Genomic DNA, 12,837 nt, shown 5'->3' on the forward strand with positions numbered 1-12,837 from the left:
ATGATATACTGCATGTGATCATACACCAGCTGCGTGTTACGCTGCATGTGATCATACACCTGTTGCATGATAAGCTGCATGTGATCATACAACAGCTGCATGATATGCTGCATGTCATCACACACCAGCTGCATGATAATGGGCAAGTGATCACACACGAACTGCATGATACGCTGCATGTGATCATATACCGACTGCATGGTACGCTGCATGTGATCGCTTGCCTGCCGCTTGATAGGCTGGATGTGATGACACACCAGCTGCATGATCCGGTGCAAGTGATGACACACCAGTTGTATGATACATTGCATGTGATAATACACCAGTTGCATGATAAGCTGCATGTAATCACCCAACAGCTGCATGATACACTGCATGTGATCACACACCAGCTGCATGATATGCTGCATGTGATCACACAACAGCTGCATGATACGCTGCATGTGATCACCTGCCAGGTGCATGATATGCTGAGTGTGATCACACAACAGCTGCATGATATGCTGCCAGTGATCATGAACCTGCTGCATGATACGCTGCATGTGATCACACACCAGCTGCATGATTCGCTGCATGTGATCGTACTCCAGTTGCATGATACACTGCATGTGATCATACACCAGCTGCATGATACACTGCATGCGATCACACACCAGCTGCATGATTCGCTGTTTGTGATCACACACCAGCTGCATGATACACTGCATGTGATCATACGCCAGCTGCATGATATGTGGCATGTGATCATACACCAGCTGCATGATAAGCTGCATTTGAAAATACACCAGCTGCATGATAAGGTGCAAGTGATCACACACGAACTGCATGGTACACTGCAAGTGATCACACGCCAGCCGCATGATATGCTGCATGTGATTATACACCAGCCGCATGTTATGATGCATGTGATCACACACCAGCTGCATGATTCGCTGCTTGTGATCACACACCTGCTGCATGATATACTGCATGTGATCATACACCAGCTGCATGATATGCTGCATGTGATCATACACCAGTTGCATGATAAGCTGCCTGTGATCATACACCAGCTGCATGATAAGGTGCAAGTGATCACACACGAACTGCATGGTACACTGCATGTGATCACATGCCAGCCGCAAGATACGCTGCATGTGATCATAGAGCAGCCGCATTACACGCTGCATGTGATCATACACCAGCCTCATTACACGCTTCATATGATCATAAAACAGCCGCATGATACGCTGGATGTGATCACATACCAGCTGCATGTGATGACACACCAGCTGCTTGATCCGGTGCAAGTGATGACACACCAGCTGCATGATACACTGCATGTGATAATACACCGGTTGCATGATACACTGCATGTGATCATACACCAGCTGCATCATACGCTGCATGTGATCACACACCAGCTGCATTATACGCTGCATGTGATCATACACCAGCCGCAAGATACACTGTAAGTGATCACACACCAGCTGCATGATACGCTGCATGCAATCACATACCAGCTGCATGATATGCTGCAGGTGATCATACACCAGATGCATGATACGCTGCATGTGATCATATATCAGCTGCATGATAATGAAAGTGATCATACACCAGCTGCATGATACGCTGCATGTGATCACACACCAGCTGCATGATACACTGCAAGTGATCATACACCAGCTACATGATACACTGCATGTGAACACAACAGCTGCATGATATGCTGCAAGTGATCATTCACCAGCTGCATGAAAGGCTGCATGTGATCACACAACAGCTGCATGTGATCACACAACAGCTGCATGATATGCTGCATATGATCAGACAAAAGCTGCATGATACGCTGCATGTGATCAACTGCCAGGTGCATTATATGCTGCATGTGATCACACGACAGCTACATGATACGCTGCATGAGATCACACAGCAGCTGCAAGATACGCTGCATGTGATCACACACCAGCTGCATAATACGCTGCATGTAACCACATACCAGCCGCATGATACGCTGCATGTGATCACATACCAGATGAATGAAACGCTGCATGTGATCATACTACAGCTGCATGATACGCTGCATGTGATCACACACGAGCTGCGTGATAAGCTGCATGTGATTACACAACAGCTGCATGATACGCTGCAATTGATCACACAACAGCTGCATGATATGCTGCATGTGATCATGCACCAGCTGCATGATACGCTGCATGTGATCATGCACCAGCTGCATGATACGCTGCATGTGATCACACACCAGCTGCATGATACACTGCATGTGATCATACAAAAGCTGCAAGATTCACTGCATGTGATCCTAAACCAGTTGCATGATATGCTGCAAGTGATCACACCCCAGCTGCATGATAAGGTGTAAGTGATCACACACCAAATGCATGATAAGCTGCATGTGATCATATACCATCTGCATGATACACTGTATGTGATCACATGCCAGCTGCATGATACGCTGCATGTCATAATACTCCAGCTGCATGATACGCTGCATGTGCTCACTCAGCAGCTGCATGATATGCTGCATGTGATCATACACCAGCTGCATGATACGCTGCATGTGATCATACTCTAGCTGCATGAAATGCTGCATGTGAACATACACCAGCTGCATGATTCGCTGAATGTGATCATACATCAGCTGCATGATAATGAATGTGATCATACATCAGCTGCAGGATATGCTGCATGTGATCATGCACCAGCTGCATCTTACGCTGCATGTGATCACACACCAGCTGCATTATATGCTGCATGTGATCATAATCCAGCCGCATGATAGATCGTATGTGATCACACACCAGCTGCATGATACGCTGCATGTGATCATGCAGCAGCTGCATGATACACTGCATGTGATCATACACCAGCTGCATGATACGCTGCATGCGGTCAGACACCAGCTGCATGATATGCTGCAGGTGATCATACACCAGATGCATGATACGCTGCATGTGATCATATATCAGCTGCATAATAATGAAAGTGATCATACACCAGCTACATGATACGCTGCATGGGATCACACACCAGCTGCATGATACGCTGCATGATAAAAAAGCTGCAATATTCACGGCATGTGATCATACACCAGTTGCATGATATACTGCATGTGATCACATGCCAGCTGCATGATACGCTGCATGTCATAATACTCCTGCTGCATGAAAAGCTGCATGTGCTCACTCAGCAGCTGCATGATAGGCTGCATGTAATCATACACCAGCTGCATGATACGCTGCATGTGATCATACACCAGCTGCATGAAATGCTGCATGTGAACATACACCAGCTGCATGATACGCTGAATGTGATCATACATCATCTGCATGATAATGAATGTGATCATACACCAGCTGCAGGATATGCTGAATGTGATCATGCACCAGCTGCATCATACGCTGCATGTGATCACACACTAGCTGCATTATATGCTGCATGTGATCATACACCAGCTGCATGATACCCTGCATGTGATCACGCAGCAGCTGCATGATACTCTGCATGTGATCATACACCAGCTACATGATACGCTGCTTGGGACCATACACCAGCTGCATGATACGCTGCATGTGATCACACACCAGCTGCATGATATGCTGCAGGTGATCATACACCAGATGCATGATACCCTGCATGTAATCATATATCAGCTGCATGATAATGAAAGTGATCATACACCAGCTGCATGATACGCTGCATGTGATCACACACCAGCTGCATGATACGGTGCATGTGATCACACAGCTGCATGATACACTGCAAATGATCATACTCCAGCTACATGATACACTGCATGTGATCACAACAGCTGCATGATATGCTGCAAGTGATCATTCAACAGCTGCATGAAAGGCTGCATGTGATCACACAACAGCTGCATGTTATGCTGCATGTGATCACACAGCAGCTGCATGATATGCTGCATGTGATCACACAACAGCTGCATGATACGCTGCATGTGATCAACCACCAGGTGCATTATATGCTGCATGTGATCACACAACAGCTACATGATATGCTGCATGAGACACACAGCAGCTGCAAGATACGCTAACAGTGATCCTACACCACCTGCAAGATAAACACTGCATGTGATTACACACCAGCTGCATGATACGCTGCATGTAATCACATACAGGCCGCATGATACAATGCATGTGATCACATACCAGCTGCATGAAACGCTGCATGTGATCATACTAAAGCTGCATGATACGCTGCATGTGATTACACACCAGCTGCATGATACACTGCATGTAATCACATACCAGCCGCATGATACAATGCATGTGATCACTTACCAGCTGCATGAATCGCTGCATGTGATCATACTAAAGCTGCATGATACGCTGCATGTGATCATACAAAAGCTGCAAGATACGATGCATGTGATCATACACCAGCTGCAAGATACGCTGCATGTGATCATACACCAGCTGCATGATACGCTGCATGCGGTCAGACACCAGCTGCATGATATGCTGCAGGTGATCATACACCAGATGCATGATACGCTGCATGTGATCATATATCAGCTGCATAATAATGAAAGTGATCATACACCAGCTACATGATACGCTGCATGGGATCACACACCAGCTGCATGATACGCTGCATGTGATCACACAAAAGCTGCATGATACACTGCAAGTGATCATACACCAGCTACATGATACACTGCATGTGATCACAACAGCTGCAGGATATGCTGCAGGTGATCATTCAACAGCTGCATGAAATCTGCATATGATCACACAACAGCTGCATGTTATGCTGCATGTGATCATACACCAGCTGCATGTGATCACACAACAGCTGCATGATACGCTGCATGTGATCAAACACCAGTTGCATTTTATGCTGCATGTGATCACACAACAGCTACATGATACGCTGCATGAGATCACACAGCAGCTGCATGATACACTACCAGTGATCATACACCAGCTGCAAGATACACTACATGTGATCACACAGCAGCTGCATGATACACTGCATGTGATCATGCACCAGCTGCATGATACTCTGCATGTGATAACACACCAGCTGCATGATACAATGCATGTGATCATAAAAAAGCTGCAATATTCACGGCATGTGATCATACACCAGTTGCATGATATACTGCATGTGATCACATGCCAGCTGCATGATACGCTGCATGTCATAATACTCCTGCTGCATGAAAAGCTGCATGTGCTCACTCAGCAGCTGCATGATAGGCTGCATGTAATCATACACCAGCTGCATGATACGCTGCATGTGATCATACACCAGCTGCATGAAATGCTGCATGTGAACATACACCAGCTGCATGATACGCTGAATGTGATCATACATCAGCTGCATGATAATGAATGTGATCATACACCAGCTGCAGGATATGCTGAATGTGTTCATGCACCAGCTGCATCATACGCTGCATGTGATCACACACCAGCTGCATTATATGCTGCATGTGATCATACACCAGCTGCATGATACCCTGCATGTGATCACGCAGCAGCTGCATGATACTCTGCATGTGATCATACACCAGCTGCATGATACGCTGCTTGGGACCATACACCAGCTGCATGATACGCTGCATGTGATCACACACCAGCTGCATGATATGCTGCAGGTGATAATACACCAGATGCATGATACGCTGCATGTAATCATATATCAGCTGCATGATAATGAAAGTGATCATACACCAGCTGCATGATACGCTGCATGTGATCACACACCAGCTGCATGATACGGTGCATGTGATCACACAACAGCTGCATGATACACTGCAAATGATCATACTCCAGCTACATGATACACTGCATGTGATCACAACAGCTGCATGATATGCTGCAAGTGATCATTCAACAGCTGCATGAAAGGCTGCATGTGATCACACAACAGCTGCATGTTATGCTGCATGTGATCACACACCAGCTACATGATATGCTGCATGAGACACACAGCAGCTGCAAGATACGCTAACAGTGATCATACACCACCTGCAAGATAAACACTGCATGTGATTACACACCAGCTGCATGATACGCTGCATGTAATCACATACCGGCCGCATGATACAATGCATGTGATCACATACCAGCCACATGATACGCTGAATGTGATCATACAGCAGCTGCATTATACGGAGCAAGTGATGACACGCCAGCTGCGTGATGTGCTACATGTGATCATACATCAGGTGCATGATAATGAATGTGATCATAGACCAGCTGCATGATACGCTGCATGTGATCACACACCAGCTGCATTATACGCTGCATGTGATCATACACCAGCCACATGATATACTGTATGTGATCACACACCAGCTGCATGATACGCTGCATGTGATCATACACCAGCTGCATGATACGCTGCATGTGATCATACACCAGCTACATGATACACTGCATGTGATCACAACAGCTGCATGATATGCTGCAAGTGATCACTCACCAGCTGCATGTTATGCTGCATGTGATCACACACCAGCTGCATGTGATCACACAGCAGCTGCATGATATGCTGCATGTGACCACACAACAGCTGCATGATATGCTGCATGTGATCAACCACCAGGTGCATTATATGGTGCATGTGATCACACAACAGCTACATGATACGCTGCATGAGATCACACAGCAGCCGCATGATACGCTGCCAGTGATCATACACCAGCTGCAAGATATGCTGCATGTGATCACACACCAGCCGCATGATACGCTGCATGTGATCATGCACCAGCTGCATGATACTTTGCATGTGATAACACACGAACTGCATGATACACTGCATGTGATCATAAAAAAGCTGCAAGATTCTCGGCCTGTGAACATACACCAGTTGCATGATCCGCTGCAAGTGATCACACACCAGCTGCATGATAAGGTGCAAATGATCACACACCAAACGCATGATAAGCTGCTTGTGATCATATACCAGCTGCATGATACACTGCATGTGATCATAAAAAAGCTGCAAGATTCACGGCCTGTGATCATACACCAGTTGCATGATCCGCTGCAAGTGATCACACACCAGCTGCATGATAAGGTGCAAATGATCACAAACCAAATGCATGATAAGCTGCATGTGATCATATACCAGCTGCATGATACACTGCATGTGATCACATGCCAGCTGCATGATACGCTGCATGTCATAATACTCCAGCAGCACAAAAAGCTGCATGTGCTCACTCAGCAGCTGCATGATAGGCTGCATGTGATCATACACCAGATGCATGAAATGCTGCATGTGAACATACACCAGCTGCATGATACGCTGAACGTGATCATACATCAGCTGCATGATAATGAATGTGATCATACACCAGCCGCATGATACACTGTATGTGATCATACACCAGCTGCATGATACGCTGCATGTGATCACGCAGCAGCTGCATGATAATCTGCATGTGATCATACACCAGCTGCATGATACGCTGCTTGTGACCATATACCAGCTGCATGATACGCTGCATGGGATCACACACCAGCTGCATGATATGCTGCAGGTGATCATACACCAGATGCATGATACGCTGCATGTGATCATATATCAGCTGCATGATAATGAAAGTGATCCTACACCAGCTGCATGATACACTGTATGTGATCACACAGCGGCTGCATGATACGCTGCATGTGATCATGCAGCAGCTGCATGATACTCTGCATATGATCATACACCAGCTGCATGATATGCTGCTTGAGACCATACACCAGCTGCATGATATGCTGCATGCGATCACACACCAGCCGCATGATATGCTGCAGGTGATCATACACCAGATGCATGATACGCTGCATGTGATCATATATCAGCTGCATGATAATGAAAGTGATCATACACCAGCTGCATGATACACTGCATATGATCACACACCAGCTGCATGATACGCTGCATGTGATCACAAAAAAGCTGCATGATACACTGCAAGTGATCATTCACCAGCTGCATGAAAGGCTGCATGTGATCACACAACAGCTGCATGTTATGCTGCATGTGATCACACAGCAGCTGCATAATATGCTGCATGTGATCACACAGCAGCTGCATGATATGCTGCATGTGATCAACCACCAGGTGCATTATATGCTGCATGTGATCACACAACAGCTACATGATATGCTGCATGAGATCACACAACAGCTGCATGATATGCTACCAGTGATCATACACCAGCTGCAAGATACGCTGCATGTGATCACACAGCAGCTGCATGATACACTGCATGTAATCACAAAGCTGCCACATGATATAATGCATGTGATCACATACCAGCTGCATGAAACGCTGCATGTGGTCATACTACAGCTGCATGATGTGCTGCATGTGATCATACAAAAGCTGCAAGATACGCTGCATGTGATCATACACCAGCTGCAAGATACGCTGCATGTGATCATACACCAGCTGCATGATACACCGAATGTGATCATACAACAGCCGCATGATAAGCTGCATGTGATCACCCAGCAGCTGCATGATACGCTGCATGTGATCATACACAAGCTGCATGTTACGCTGCATGTGTTCACACAACTGCTGCATCATACGCTGCATGTGATCATACACCAGCTGCATGATATGCTACGAGTGATCACAAACCAGCCACATGATACACTGAATGTGAGCATACATCAGCCGCATTATATGGTGCAAGTGATGACACACCAGCTGCATGATATGCTGCATGTGATAATACACCAGCTGCATGATACACTGCATGTGATCATACACCTGTTGCATGATAAGCTGCATGTGATCACACAACAGCTGCATGATACGCTGCATGTCATCACACAGCAGCTGCATGATAATGGGCAAGTGATCACACACGAACTGCATGATGTGCTGCATGTGATCATATACCAACTGCATGGTACGCTGCATGTGATCACTTGCCTGCTGCATGATACGCTGGATGTGATGACACACCAGCTGCATGATCCGGTGCAAGTGATGACACACCAGTTGTATGATACACTGCATGTGATAATACACCAGTTGCATGATACGCTGCATGTAATCACACAACTGCTGCATGAAAGACTGCAAGTGATCACACACCAGCTGCATGATACGCTGCATGTGATCACCCGCCAGCTGCATGATATGCTGCACGTGATCACACAACAGCTGCATGATATGCTGCCAGTGATCATGAACCTGCTGCATGATACCCTGCATGTGATCATACACCAGCTGCATGATACGCTGCGAGTGATCACAAACCAGCCACATGATACACTGAATGTGATCATACATCAGCCGCTTTATATGGTGCAAGTGATGACACACCAGCTGCATGATATGCTGCATGTAATAATACACCAGCTGCATGATACACTGCATGTGATCATACACCTGTTGCATGATAAGCTGCATGTGATCACACAACAGCTGCATGATACGCTGCATGTCATCACACACCAGCTGCATGATAATGGGCAAGTGATCACACACGAATTGCATGATACGCTGCATGTGATCATATACCGACTGCATGGTACGCTGCATGTGATCACTTGCCTGCTGCATGATACGCTGGATGTGATCATACATCAGCCGCATTATATGGTGCAAGTGATGACACACCAGCTGCATGATATGCTGCATGTGATAATACACCAGCTGCATGATACACTGCATGTGATCACACAGCAGCTGCATGATATGCTGCATGTGATCACCCGCCAGCTGCATGATATGCTGCATGTGTTCACATAACAGCTGCATGATATGCTGCCAGTGATCATGAACCTGCTGCATGATACGCTGCATGTGATCACACACCAGCTGCATGATACACTGCATGTGATCACATATCAGCCGCATAATACGCTGCAAGTGATCACATACCAGTTGCATGATACACTGCATGTGATCATACACCAGCTGCATGATATGTTGAATGTGATCATACATCAGCTGCAAGATACGCTGCAGTTGAACACACACCAGCTACATGTTACACAGCATGTGATCATACACCTGCCGCATTATACGCTGCATGTGATCACCCACCAGCTGCATGATACACTGCATGTGATCACACAGCGGCTGCATGATATGCTGCATGTGATCACAGGCCAGCTGCATTATACGCTACATCTGATCACACACCAGATGCATGATACACTGCATGTGATAATACACCAGTTGCAAGATATGCTGCATGTGATAACACTCCAGCTGCATGATAAGCTGCATGTGATCATACACCAGTTGCTTGATACGCTGCATGTGATAACATACCAGCTGCATGATACGCTGCATGTTATCATACACCAGATGCATGATACGCTGCATGTGATCTTATATCAGCTGCATGATAATGAAAGTGATCATACACCAGCTGCATGATATGCTGCAAGTGATCATTCACCAGCTGCATGAAAGGCTGCATGTGATCACACAGCAGCTGCATGATATGCTGCATGTGATCAACCACCAGGTGCATGATATGCTGCATGTGATCACACAACAGCTGCATGATACGCTGCATGTGATCAACCACCAGGTGCATTATATGCTGCATGTGATCACACAACAGCTACATGATACGCTGCATGAGATCACACAGGAGCTGCATGATACGTTACCAGTGATCATACACCAGCTGCAAGATACGCTGCATGTGATTGCACACCAGCCGCATGATACGCTGCATGTGATCATACACCAGCTGCATGATACTCTGCATGTGATAACACACCAGCTGCATGATACACTGCATGTGATCATAAAAAAGCTGCAAGTTTCACGGCCTGTGATCATACACCAGTTGCATGATACACTGCAAATGATCACACACCAGCTGCATGATAAGATGCAAATGATCAGACACCAAATGCATGATATGCTGCATGAGATCATATACCAGCTGCATGATATACTGCATGTGATCACATGCCAGCTGCATGATACGCTGCATGTCATAATACTCCAGCTGCACGATACGCTGCATGTGCTCACTCAGCAGTTGCATGATAGGCTGCATGTGGTCAGACACCAGCTGCATGATAAGCTGCATGTGTTCATACACCAGATGCATGAAATGCTGCATGTGAACATACACCAGCTGCATGATACGCTGAATGTGATCATACATCAGCTGCATGATAATGAATGTGATCATACACCAGCTGCATGATACGCTGAATGTGATCATACATCAGCTGCATGATAATGAATGTGATCATACACCAGCTGCAGGATATGCTGAATGTGATCATGCACCAGCTGCATCATACGATGCATGTGATCATACACCAGCTGCATCATACGCTGCATGTGATCACACACCAGCTGCATGATACGCTGCATGTGATCAAACACCAGCTGCATCATACGCTGCATGTGATCACACACCAGCTGCATTATACGCTGCATGTGATCACACACCAGCTGCATTATATGCTGCATGTGATCATACACCAGCTGCATGATACGCTGCTTGTGACCGTATACCAGCTGCATGATACGCTGCATGTGATCACACACCAGCTGCATGATATGCTGCAGGTGATCATACTTCAGATGCATGAAATGCTGCATGTGAACATACACCAGCTGCATGATACGCTGAATGTGATCATACATCAGCTGCATGATAATGAATGTGATCATACACCAGCTGCAGGATATGCTGAATGTGATCATGCACCAGCTGCATCATACGATGCATGTGATCATACACCAGCTGCATCATACGCTGCATGTGATCACACACCAGCTGCATTATACGCTGCATGTGATCAAACACCAGCTGCATCATACGCTGCATGTGATCACACACCAGCTGCATTATACGCTGCATGTGATCACACACCAGCTGCATTATATGCTGCATGTGATCATACACCAGCTGCATGATACGCTGCTTGTGACCGTATTCCAGCTGCATGATACGCTGCATGTGATCACACACCAGCTGCATGATATGCTGCAGGTGATCATACTTCAGATGCATGATACGCTGCATGTGATCATATATCAGCTGCATGATAATGAAAGTGATCATACACCAGCTGCATGATACGCTGCATGTGATCACACACCAGCTGCATGATACGCTGCATGTGATCACACAACAGCTGCATGATATGCTGCAAGTGATCATTCACCAGCTGCATGAAAGGCTGCATGTGATCACACACCAGCTGCATGATACACTGCATGAGATCACACAGCAGCTGCATGATACGCTACCAGTGTTCATACACCAGCTGCAAGATATGCTGCATGTGAGCACACACCAGTTGTATGATACGCTGCATGTAATCACATACCAGCCGCATGATACAATGCATGTGATAACATACCAGCTGCATGAAATGCTGCATGTGATCATACTACAGCTGCATGATACGTTGCATGTGATCATACAAAAGCTGCAAGATACGCTGCATATGATCATACACCAGCTGCAAGATATGCTGCATGTGATCATACACCAGCTGCATGATACACCAAATGTGATCATACACCAGCCGCATGATAAGCTGCATGTGATCACCCAGCAGCTGCACGATACGTTGCATGTGATCATACACAAGCTGCATGTTACGCTGCATGTGTTCACACAACTGCTGCCTGATACACTGCGTGTGATCATACACCAGCTGCTTGTTACACTGCATGTGATCACACAACAGCCGCATGATATGCCGCATGGGATCACACCACAGCTGCATGTGATCATACACCATAGCTGCATGATACACTGCATGTGATCACACACCAGCTGCATGACATGCTGCATGTGATCATACACCAGGTGTATGTTACGTTGCATGAGATCATTCACCTGCCGCATGATATGCT

Source organism: Carcharodon carcharias, chromosome 28, assembly GCF_017639515.1.
Source record: "Carcharodon carcharias isolate sCarCar2 chromosome 28, sCarCar2.pri, whole genome shotgun sequence".
Classification (NCBI taxonomy): Eukaryota; Metazoa; Chordata; class Chondrichthyes; order Lamniformes; family Lamnidae; genus Carcharodon; species Carcharodon carcharias.